The sequence below is a fragment of the Paramormyrops kingsleyae genome, chromosome 7, assembly GCF_048594095.1.
Source record: "Paramormyrops kingsleyae isolate MSU_618 chromosome 7, PKINGS_0.4, whole genome shotgun sequence".
NCBI classification, from domain to species: Eukaryota; Metazoa; Chordata; class Actinopteri; order Osteoglossiformes; family Mormyridae; genus Paramormyrops; species Paramormyrops kingsleyae.
The window spans coordinates 15,628,266-15,638,882 of NC_132803.1; the positions used below are offsets into that span (position 1 = coordinate 15,628,266).

At 45.2% G+C, this 10,617-nt stretch overlaps 1 long non-coding RNA gene across 1 annotated transcript; it reads right to left on the bottom strand.

The window, feature by feature from the left end:
• Positions 1–5,862: 5,862 nt before the first annotated feature.
• LOC111849869 (uncharacterized) lies at positions 5,863–6,711 on the bottom strand. The gene is made up of 3 exons (XR_002839648.2): positions 6,455–6,711; positions 6,197–6,350; positions 5,863–5,906 (listed from the first exon to the last, which is right to left on the bottom strand). It is a non-coding gene; the product is annotated as an uncharacterized lncRNA (long non-coding RNA).
• Between the last annotated feature and the right edge of the window lie 3,906 nt (positions 6,712–10,617).

Genomic DNA, 10,617 nt, shown 5'->3' on the forward strand with positions numbered 1-10,617 from the left:
CGAATGGCCGATTCAGCCTAATTTCAATACAAAACGACGATTACCATTAGGTACACGTCATATAAACCAAAAGAGAGAAGAATGCATGAGGTGGCATGCATCTATAGGGAGAACAAGCTTCAAATGATGAATTGTGTTTTATAAACAAAATATAAACAAAACCATTAATGTAAGGTTTTAATTTTTATTGCGGCAAGAGCGTTACAAATTTAACTCTGAAAAACTACCAAATGGATAATTACATTGTGTGATCCTGTTGTTCGAACATTTGGCTTCATTTGGACTTTCGTTGTCGTCTGCTTTCCCGGGAGTTATGTAAAGTTTTATCATCAATAATTAAAGTACTTTTTCCACAGAAAGTCAGCCTTCAGAATAAGAAGAATTAGTGCAAAACTGCACCTTTATTCTGACCGTTATAAGGCCTATAAGTTTTTCATTCCACTAGTTGCATACTTTTTTTTGCAGAAACTGCATATTTGCAGTTAATGGCATTATTGAATATTATTATTTTAATGGTTCCAAAACAGGTCTTTCAAATACAATTTAAATGTGTTTTAATTTCAGTTGTAGCCCTTTATAGTCAAGCACCATGAACTGCACATTAAAGTACATGGTTGTTTAAGTATAACTATATGTATGTATTTCCATGCCATCCCATTCGGGGTGTATCTCAGCCCTGTGTCACCTGGCTTAGGTTCCAGGCTTCCTGTGAGACGCTGACCGGGATGGATAAGCGGTTTGAAAATGGATGAACATTTACAGGTTGTTTATGCTATACAGTGAAACTTAGGCTGCAAGAAAATTAGCAATAACATGTTTTGTATTTAGGTCTCTAAGACCGAATTCCCAAATATGCCCTGCTTACCATCATGATCAGCCATAACTGTGCTCCCACTACATTAGAAAATGTCAAATGATGGGCTTTATTGGCGACACAACACAGTCAGCGTAAAGCAGAATCAGAGGGTCAGGATGAAAACGGGGTAGCTGCGGTTCAGGGCCAGGGATGCGTCTGCACTATCATACTGTCACGCTTCAGCTTCTCAGGCCAACACAGAGGAGGATAAGCAGAGAGGAGTGGCTGGGGGGGAGGGGGGACTCATCAGGAGGTGGTGTCACAATCACTAAGGGGAGCTTCTTTCATTAAAATAAAGAATAATAAAAATAATTTCCAGGTAGATACAGAGAAATATCTTATATCATATGATGAGCTAAAGCAGAATATGCAAGTTTTTTTAAATCCCCAAACTGAACAGCTACAGGAAAGGACGATAGGCCAGTCATCTTGTGATCTTTGGTTTGAACAAAGGCAATGATGCATAATACAGTAGAAAGCAGTGACCAAAACCAGTATTATTTACATTGTCATGGGGTTTACCTCAAGGAAAATCACAGGGCCACTTCTTTGGAATAATAATCATGGAAGACAAAGGTAAATAGATATTCATCTCTGTGGAACAGAACAATTACAATGCATGAAATGTCAAGAACATTGAATCACATTTAACTCCAGTGCACGCATGTAGAGGTATGATCAGATGGAGTAGGGCAGGATCTCTTTCTGGAAGATCCTGAGAGGAAAAAATGCCTTGTTAAAATGTTACTATGAGAGTAACTCAGGCTGTAACAAAGGAACATTACTGCCCGGAGTCCAAACCAGCAAGTGGGCAAGAGCCACGCATGTTAGATTCAGGAACAAATGGCTCAGTGTAACATTCACAATCTGTGCAGACAGTGTAAGATTGCCTAGACAGCATGAGCAAGTGAGAGACAAAAATACAAAATGACTTAAATACTGTATGTGAAATTGAGAAAATCTTTTCTTTATACAAATATCTATGAAATATTATAGTATTGAAATATATACATATAGCAATAAAGATTTTAATGGAACTTCCAGAACATACAGTAATAAAGATCATTTTAATGTATAATTTCATAATAGCATAATAGTATTTATTTATTTATTTTTTCTGAAAAGGTCTCTGGAAGGCAAATTAAAAGCCGCAGCTGTGAATCAATACAGACCGTCTCATAGTACACCTTGTATATCCTGCTTGGCAAATTATCGGAAAACTGGTTTCTCAAAATTGGACAAAAAAAACCCAACAAAAGCAATATCCTGTCATTGCTGCTGCTTCTCACAGAGTTGCTTAAATGAGAAATCTAACCACATTATCTGATTTGTAAAGTTCACTGACCTGCAGAAACAGCTGCGGATTGTCCAATTAATGTCTTGCTATAATCTGTCATGCATCACCCTCTCCTAGAGGGCTGATATTAAAATAGCGGCAAATTAGAAATATCAATGTGATTATATATAAGTTTTTCTTAGTTAGTCCCACAACTACACAAATAAAATGCATTGAATATCCACCATTAAGCAACACTGAAGTGGTCTAATAAGGCAAAAAGTGCCAAATGTAAATGTATTTTTAGATCATTGCTTTGGAATTAGAGACTGTATTTAGTCCCTCAGGGTGACAGTTCAATTATATGCCTCTTATGCTGGTTTAAGTTGAAAAGAACCCTTGAAATGTATAAAATTTATTATGCCAAGTCTCATCTAGCAATATCATATTTTTATTATTCATTTAAGATTGTGGAAAATAATCCATAAAAACACAGAAAAACATATTAATCTGCGTATCTTAATTTTGAAACTCCTATATTTGTTGAGTCCAGTAATGATGTCAGTTGGTCTGAGTGGGCAGATGATGCTCTGGTCTTTACAAAATTTCTACAATAATAATTCTGGATTTCTTTTCATTAATTTGCACCCTGACGTTTTTAGATATGAATGGTAAGGATAGCTGGTTCATGTGCGTTTTCCTGTTGGTACCTTAGTTCTTCCTAAAGGTTTTAGCAAAGTTTATTGTACAAGTAAATACAAATTTTACCATTGGTTTACAATCTTGGTGCAGTGTTTAGCACTGTTGCCTCACACCTCTGGGACCAGGGTTTGAGTCTCCACCTGGGTTACATGTGTGTGGAGTTTGCATGTTCTCCCCATGTCGTCGTCGGGTTTTCTCCAGATACTCCGGTTTCCCCCCACAGTCCAAAGACATGCTGAGGCTAATTGGAGTTACTAAATTGCCCATAGGTGTGCATGTGTGAGTGAATGGTGTGTGAGTGTGCCCTGTAATGGGCTGGCCCCTCGTCCTGGGTTGTTCCCTGTGCCCATAGCTTCTGGGATAGGCTCTGGACCCCCCACGACTCAGAAGGATAAGCAGTTTGGAAAATGGATGGATGGGTTTACAATCTTCTAATGTATTTGAGGTTGCCTGAACTTTGATTTGGGCTCATTGTCTGCTTATGTGACCAGCGCTAAATGTGTGGCCACATTTTTTGTTTAACTGAATGTAGTATTGTAACGGTTGGCCCGGGAAGGAGACACGGATCCAGGTATGCAGGGCAAGTGGACGTTTATTAACGTGACAGGTACACGACAGCAGGAGAAGGGGGTGAGCCGTCGTCGAGTCCCGGCCGGGATCCCCACGGAGCGAAAAAGAGGCGGGGCAAAGCCTCGGCTCCGGTGGAGCTGGTTGGAAGGGAGGGGATCGGCGTGCAGTAGTCGTTGTCGGGGTCCAGAAGCGAGGGTCGAAGCCGGGGAAGTCAGTCCAACGATGATGCACAAGACAGGAATACGGGGAAGCGGGCGGACGGAAGATGTCTGGCTTGACGGGACCGGTGGGTTAGTTGCGGGATCGGGACTGAGGAAGGAAGGTACACGGGTAAGGAGCAGACACAGGGCTAACAGACAGGATACGGAGAATCGGGGAGACGGAGGACAAGAAAAGTGCTTGGTAAGGCGTGGAATCATCAGCGCAATACTTCGCATGGCAGACCTGGTGCATCTGCCTTTTATAATGATGCTAATGACTTCCGGATAGTTGGCACTTGTCTGTCCCCACCCCCGGTGACGTGACAGTCCCCCCCCCTGACGGCCGCCCCCTGTCGCCAATGCCGGTTCGGAGAGGGAAGACGCCGGCACCCAGCTGCGTTCGTCCGGTCCATCACCCCCCCAGTCGATCAGGTATTGCAGCCGCCCTTGTCGCCTTCGGGAATCCAAGACTGAGCGCGCCCGGGAAGAAGTCTCCTCGTCCACTGGAGGGGCCACGTCTTCAGGACGCTCGGGCGCCGGACACAAGGAGCTGTATTTCACAGGCTTAAGGAGGGATATATGGAAGGTAGGACAGATCCGATACACTCGTGGCAGCTGTAGTCTCACCGACACCGGTCCTATTATCTTCAGTATACGGAACGGTCCGATGTAACGGGCGGACAGCTTACGGCATCCAGGGATCTTGAGGTTCTTTGTTGACAGCCATACCCGTTGTCCCACTCGGTAAGGGAAACCGGGCTGCCGGTGTCGATCGGCATGGGTCTTCAGTCGATCAGCCTGGGTGTGCAGGGCTGTTTGGACGCGTCGCCAGGCTCGTTTGCTCTCTTGGTACCAGACCTCCACACGAGGGACTGGTCCCGGAGGAGCATCCCATGGGAATAAGGGAGGCTGGAAACCTAACACGCACTGAAAAGGGGTCAGTTTAGTTACAGGACTCACCCGGGAATTCAAGGAATATTCAACCCACACCAGCTGAGTAGACCACTCAGTCGGGTCATTTCTGCAGAGCAAGCGGAGGGCCTTCGAAATCTCCTGGTTGGTGCGTTCCGCCAACCCGTTTGATTGAGGATGGTATGCCGACGTCAGACTGAGGGATACGTTGAGCTACTCCAGATTCCGATGATCGGTCAATACCAGGAAGGGGTGCCATGCCCCTTCGAGCCAGTGTCTCCATTCTTCCAAGGCCAATTTCATGGCTAACAGCTCTCTATCACCCACCTCGTAGTGCCTTTCTGCTGCCGTCAATTTCCGGGAGTAATAAGCGCAGGGGTGACGTCGACCCGTATCAGGATCCCTCTGGATGAGGACCGCTCCTACTCCGGCTTCAGATGCGTCCACCTCCACTTCAAAGGGAAGATCGGGTCGGGGTTGGGCTAGGACTGGAGCAGAGCAAAAGGCCCGTTTCAAACGAGAAAAGGCGAGCCCGGCTTCGTGCATCCAGGTAAGCCGAACCGGCTTTCCTTGAGTGAGAGAGGTGAGAGGTGCAGCAATATGACTGTAGTTCCTAATAAACCTGCGATAGAAATTAGCGAAACCCAGGAAACGTTGCAGTTCTCTCAAGGTTCTAGGTTGAGGCCACTCCCGTATCGCTTCGATCTTTTGAACGTCCATAGCAACCTCTCCCGGCTGGACTACATAGCCTAGAAATTTCACTTTGGATTGGTGAAATTCACATTTCTCCCCTTTTACATACAGGTGGTGGTCCCGTAATCTCTGCAACACCTGCCGTACATGCTGCACGTGAACCTGCATAGACGGAGAGTAAATCAGGATATCATCTATGTATACCACCACGAACTTATGAATCATGTCTCGGAATACATGGTTCATAAACGACTGGAATATCGACGGGCTGTTGGCCAACCCGTACGGCATAACTAAGTACTCGAACTGCCCCCTACTGGTGACGAAAGAGGTTTTCCATTCGTCACCGGCTCGTATTCTAACCAGATTGTAGGCACTGCGTAGATCTAATTTAGTGAATATCACTGCTTCGCGCAACTGTTCGAGAGAGGAAGGAATTAAGGGAAGAGGCTCCCTTCTCTTGATGGTAATCGCGTTCAGCGAACGGTAATCCACCACCGGTCGCAGCCCCCCGTCTTTCTTCTTTATAAAAAAGAATCCCGCCGTTACGGGTGAAGTGGAGGGTTGAATTATGCCTTGTTTTAGACCGTCCTGAATGTAGGTCTCCAACGTCTCCTCTTCCTGCAGTGAAACGGGGTATAACCGCCCCCGGGGAAGAGTTGCGCCTTCCAGAAGATCGATGGCGCAGTCACAGTCTCTGTGGGGAGGAAGTTGGAAGGCTTTATCCTTACTAAATACGTCCTGATATTCACTATATTCTCGAGGAATTACATTGAGATTTTCCGGTTCAGGACTCTCCACAGTAGTAGCTCTACAGGGCAGAAACATGCACTCATGCAGACATCGATCAGACCAGGCTGTGATTTCACCAGTTCTCCACTCAATTCGGGGGTTGTGTTTACGCAACCAGGGGAGCCCTAGAATCAGAGGATCCTTGGTCTGGGGCAAAACAAAGACTTCGGCGGTCTCAATATGTAGTGCTCCCACCTGCATCACCAAAGGGTGTGTCCGATGATGGATGGTTCCCTCCTGCATTCTTTCTCCCGTCACCCCCTGGACTGTAATGGGATAAGCCAGTCTCCGGAGAGGTAAGTGCAACCGGTGAGCTAGTTTGATGTCTATGAAGTTACCCGTGGCACCACTGTCAATGAGAGCTTGTACTAAACATGTGCGCCCATTTCCTCCCAACATCACAGGTACCGTGAATTGTGACAAACAGGTAAGCGGTAAGGACGAAACACCTACCGGCACAGAGACATCCTCATGTTGGGGTCGAATGGGGCAAGCGGAGATGGAATGACCTGTTCCACCGCAGTATAAACAGAGCCCCCCTTGCGTTCCCCGGCGTCTCTCTGACGGAGTCAGCGGAGACCGGCCCAACTGCATGGGTTCAGCAGTGTCGCTGGGCGGAGCCGAAGCTCTAGTGTTCTCTGCTTGCCTTCGGCGCCGGCGATCCCTCACCGTGTTGTCTAGACGGACCGCCTGGCGAACCAATTCCTCAAACGATGGTGCTTCCCCTCTGCCGGACAACTCGTCCTGTAGATCGGGGTTTAGAGCTCGGAGGAAAATGGTTTGCAGACAATCGTCCGGCCATCTCAGGCTGGCTGCGATGGTGCGGAATTCCAGAGAGAATTCCGCAGCTGAGCGATTCCCCTGTCGACACTCCAACAGCCTAAACCCAGGACGTTTTCCTATGGCCGGATGATCGAATATCTCTCTAAGTGCTTGATGGAACTCCCTGCTGGAGCGCAACAGGGGGCTGTCATCCACCCATAGAGCCGTAGCCCATTCGCGAGCTCGGCCCGTAAGTAGGGAGACGGCAAACCGCACTTCAGCCCCCGGGGAGGTGAACATCTCCGGGTGTTCCTCCAAGTACATACCACATTGCATTAGAAAACCCTTACATTGATCTGGGTTGCCATCGTACCTCTCAGGGATTGCAATAGGCGGGGAGGCGGTGGGACGTGGAGGGGAGGCAGGAAGAGGCACCTGGGCAGCTTGAGCGGTAAGGAGTTGCTCCATGGCGGCGACTCAAGACTCCAGGTTCCCTGCTGGATCCATCCTAAGGCGAAGTATTCTGTAACGGTTGGCCCGGGAAGGAGACACGGATCCAGGTATGCAGGGCAAGTGGACGTTTATTAACGTGACAGGTACACGACAGCAGGAGAAGGGGGTGAGCCGTCGTCGAGTCCCGGCCGGGATCCCCACGGAGCGAAAAAGAGGCGGGGCAAAGCCTCGGCTCCGGTGGAGCTGGTCGGAAGGGAGGGGATCGGCGTGCAGTAGTCGTTGTCGGGGTCCAGAAGTGAGGGTCGAAGCCGGGGAAGTCAGTCCAACGATGATGCACAAGACAGGAATACGGGGAAGCGGGCGGACGGAAGATGTCGGGCTTGACGGGACCGGTGGGTTAGTTGCGGGATCGGGACTGAGGAAGGAAGGTACACGGGTAAGAAGCAGACACAGGGCTAACAGACAGGATACGGAGAATCGGGGAGACGGAGGACAAGAAAAGTGCTTGGTAAGGCGTGGAATCATCAGCGCAATACTTCGCATGGCAGACCTGGTGCATCTGCCTTTTATAATGACGCTAATGACTTCCTGATAGTTGGCACCTGTCTGTCCCCACCCCCGGTGACGTGACAAGTATATTATTTTGTTTTAAGAAAAAAAAAAAAAAAAGTTGCACATACCCAGGGGAAATAAGTCCTCCAAGGCTTGTGGGAAAAAGGGATAAATAAAACCATGCATACCATTATGTACTATTATGTACCATACATACCATTATGTACCATTATGTACCATACATACCATTATGTACCATACATGCCATTATGTACCATTATGTACCATACATACCATTATGTACCATTATGTACCATACATACCATTATGTACCATACATGCCATTATGTACCATTATGTACCATATATACCATTATGGGGTACTGCTGTGATGGCGTGGCTGTCATAAGCTTGCCATTCTGGAAGGACCGACCAGACGAATGGCAGTAAGTCTCCTTTGCATCATTATTTATCCTGTTTTACAGGGTTAAAATCTGTGGCCGGGGCCTGTTACACTTAACATTATTTTAAAAACCATTCCTGAGGACAATTTTACATTCTTGCAAATTTTTCTTCTTTCATATAGTTGGATATGCATTTGAAACAATTGGATTTAGAGACTCAATGGTGTAACATTCCTGTTAATCATGTTGAATGACTTCAAAAGGCAGATTAAAAAAAACCTGAACCTCCTGCTTCCCTGAAGGCACTGGTAATATTTTTGGAGCGATCAACATAAAACATTTTTACTCAGGACGCTAGATTTAAAATGACCAAAGTGCCTTGGGATTTGAGAAAAATAATATGTCAATCATGAAGGTACCTTATGTCCCATGATGCCATTTTAAATTGCAATTTGACAGCTTATGGCAGAAATGACAGAAATTCTACAGCGAATGATGCTTTTGGGGTTTAAGAGAATAATATTTTCTTCTTTTTAGGCTGATATAATATGTAGAAATATTCTATAAGCTCTGTAACTGTTTGTTTATTTACAAAAATTGTAAATAAACAAACAGAATCGTACGTACTATCTGTAATAATAACATATATGTGCATAAGTGCATGTAGGCCTAGTGAATGCATTTAGCATGGAGCAACTGAACAGCGGTGATAATTATATCTTGGTGAAATTTACAGTATTAGGAAGAACAATGAAGACTGACGTTTAGACCATCTGGTCTCAATTTTTCTTTCTCTGTCCATCCATCCATCCATCCATCAAACTGCTTATTCAGTATAGGGTCACAGAACATTTGCTTAAAATTCTAATTCTGTGACATGGGGGTCAATTCTCCCATAAAGCACTTAAGTCAAAAAAACCCTTAAAAAGTATATGCGTGTCTGAGTTAAGCTTATTCTCTCCTCATGATTGCAAACACACCCACCGCATTTAACCTGAATAAAGATGCGGCCCATGCAAGAAGCAGAATTAATTGATGAAGAAGCAAAGGGGGTTACGCCCTCATGGACTATTTCATTTACATTGTGATCCTAACTGAAATATGCAGAAACCCTTTAATTGTAAAAATGAAAGCATAGCGGGAGCCTGTAATGCTTACAGTATATCGTCATTTTCACAAACATGAGAATCCTGCGACAAGAAACAAAATGTTACTGTGAAATGCAGTGTTTGAACGTTGTGCAGAGTAACTGACATTTGCTGACTTTAACTTCCATCCAGCTTTTGAATTTCCTTATCCTGTTCAGGGTTGTGGGGGGGGGGGTGGCGCAGCCTAGGGCTACAAGGCAGGCTACAACCCAGGATGGGGTGCCAACCCATCACAGGGCACACTCACACACCATTTACTCACCCTCGCACACCTATGGGCAATGTGGCAACTCCAATTAGCCTCAGCATATTTTTGGACTGTGGCGGGAAACCAGAGTACCCGGAGGAAACTCCAGAACAATATGAGGAGAACATGCAAACTCCACACACACTGAGCCCTGGCAGAGACACAAACCTGGGTCCCAGAGGTGTGAGGCACCCCCATTTTACTTTAAGTATATTAAAATCATATCATTTATAGCTCTGCTTTAATGATTCATCAAACGTATTCCCCCCAAAATACTACTGTTTTAATATAAAATACCACTTTACTGCAAGTAACCCACAATCAATCAATGTAGCAAGATGTATATTCATTTCCTCAATTATTTAGTATTGTCAATTGTTTTACTTCACAACCGATTAACTACAGCGGAGGCAAAATTGACATTTTAGACAATAATATAATGAAAGTCTATTGTCAAGCTAATTTTAAAAGTTATAGTGAAACATGATAGCTAATGTTATGGTATTGAGTTTGTGAGAATGATCCATATTGTGTTTCAGAACCAATTTGATCATATACATGGCTTTTTCTTCTCTTCAGAGCAATTCTGTGAACAAGCAAAAATGCCAATAGATGTGAATAGTTTAGAGTGCATTGCTGACAAAATAACAATGCAGTCAACTGCATAGTCCAAACAAGCTGATACACTGCAGTGTAGCCTGCAATGTATTATTCCAAACCAGTTGCTAGTCACTGTCACTAAAAACCCACACATCTACCCCATTAAGTGTAGAATGGTTACCAACTAGGCGAGAGTCCTGGGCAAGTAGCTGAGGTGGGTATGTCTGACCTTCTAAATATTGTGGATGTATGAAGTGCATGTATGTGTACAAAAATAAGGCACAAACCAGAATTCAAAACCAACTAGTCATTTAGTCTAATTAATTTGCCTGCTTATGTGTGTGGACAAGGCAGATGTCACATGAATGTCCCCACAATGTGATAAAAGCCTGTGATTTTGATGATGTGGGTAGGGGCGCCGTAAAGGGGACGACAGTTAAGATGATTGAG